The 1,843-nt window shown below is 35.1% G+C and overlaps 1 pseudogene; it reads left to right on the top strand.

Annotated features, from left to right (window-relative positions):
- Positions 1 to 508: 508 nt before the first annotated feature.
- LOC112017840 (rust resistance kinase Lr10-like) lies at positions 509 to 1,620 on the top strand (annotated as a pseudogene).
- The last annotated feature ends 223 nt before the right edge of the window (positions 1,621 to 1,843 follow it).

A 1,843-nucleotide genomic window follows, 5' to 3' on the forward strand; every position in this document is an offset into this window, starting at 1 on the left:
TTTGACATATAAAGCCAACCAGTTTCTACGGCTGTTTATATTTCTTGTTAAGCATGGGGTCAATGAGAGTATTTTATTTTTTATTTTTAGATAAGCCTTAATCCCTAGAGATTTCAAGTTATTCCGGTCACTCGTTTCACTGATTAGTAGTTCATCTTTTGTTAGCAAAAAGTAATTGCAACTTCTTTTTTTGGTTGCAGATTGGTATTACTTATTAATGTACTTCGGTAAGAACCTGAATCTCTCCTTTGATCTTCTTCAACTTTTTTAGCAGATCGTTCCTTAAGACTGTGCTTGAAAATAGTTTACCATGCAAACAATTAAGACATAAATATTGGTGACATTTAAAAGGAAAGAACAAATTTTCTGCTTAATTACTTTACTAGAACTAGGAAGGCACTTAGTTGTAAGTTTAATTATTTTCAACTAAAAATTGAAAAAGCTGACACTATGCAACAACAAATTTGTTTCTCATAGTTATTTCGGTGATGTGCCCTGTACAGTATTCATAAATGCAGCAAAAATGTCCTTGGGAGCTCCATGTGTGGTTGCTTTTTTGATATATAAGTGGCATAAGAGGCATTTATCAATGTATGACGCTGTTGAAGAATTTCTACAAAGTCAAAATAACCTCATGCCAGTTAGGCACTCTTACTCACAAATTAGGAAGATGACCAAAGGTTTCAAGGACAAATTGGGTGAAGGTGGCTATGGCTCTGTATTTAAAGGAAAGCTCCAAAGTGGCCATCTTGTAGCTATAAAGATGTTGGGTGAGTCCAAAGCTAATGGTCAAGACTTATCAGCGAAGTTGCAACAATTGGAAGGATTCACCATTCTAATGTAGTGCAACTCATTGGCTTTTGTGCTGACGGACCAAGGCGTGCCCTTATATATAGATTCATGCCTAATGGTTCTCTTGATAAATACATTTTTATTCAAGATGGAAGAATTCCCTTAAGTATTGAGAAAACATATGAGATTTCTCTTGGAGTGGCTCGTGTGATTGAATATCTACATAGAGGATGCGACATGCAAATTATACATTTTGATATTAAGCCTCATAACATTCTTCTTGATGAAAAATTTACTCCAAAAGTTTCTGATTTCAGTCTTGCAAAACTTTATCCCACAGATGATAGCATAGTGTTTTTGACTGCTGCAAGAGGAACACTAGGCTATATTGCTCCAGAATTGTTCTATAAGAACATTGGAGGCGTCTCATATAAAGTTGATGTTTATAGTTTTGGCATGTTATTGCTGGAAATAGCAAGCAAAAGAAAGAACTTTAATGCATTTGCAGACCATTCAAGCCAAATTTACCTCCCAACTTGGGCCTATGATCAATTTAGCAAAGGAAATGAGATAGTAATGCAAGATGTCGTGGAGGAGGAGAAGAAAATAGTTAAAAAGATGATCATGGTTGCACTATGGTGCATACAAATGAAACCTAGTGATCGTCCTTCAATGAACAAAGTAGTAGAAATGCTTGAAGGAGAAGTTGAATGCTTACAAATGCCTTCCAAGCCTTTCCTATCATCACTAGGAGATGTAGGAGACAACATAAATCCAACTTGCTCATCAATTCAATCAGGAGAATCAAGTCAATCAGCTCAAGTTTAATTGCAAACCAGGTCATATGTCAAGTCAACTGATTTTACATGGCTAAGTATTAGGTATTTTCGGTGTTTGCTTATTCCATAACAAATTTGGTTGTAATCTCCACAAAATTTTACTTGTAATGACAAGGTTTCAATAAAATTGTTTTTAGTGTCATTTGTAATCATTTCGTGTAATCAAGGATGAAGTCGAATGAAAGTTGTTACCGTGCAAGTCTTGAGAATTT

The sequence above is a fragment of the Quercus suber genome, unplaced genomic scaffold (assembly GCF_002906115.3).
Source record: "Quercus suber isolate HL8 unplaced genomic scaffold, Cork oak 2.0 scaffold_1077, whole genome shotgun sequence".
Classification (NCBI taxonomy): Eukaryota; Viridiplantae; Streptophyta; class Magnoliopsida; order Fagales; family Fagaceae; genus Quercus; species Quercus suber.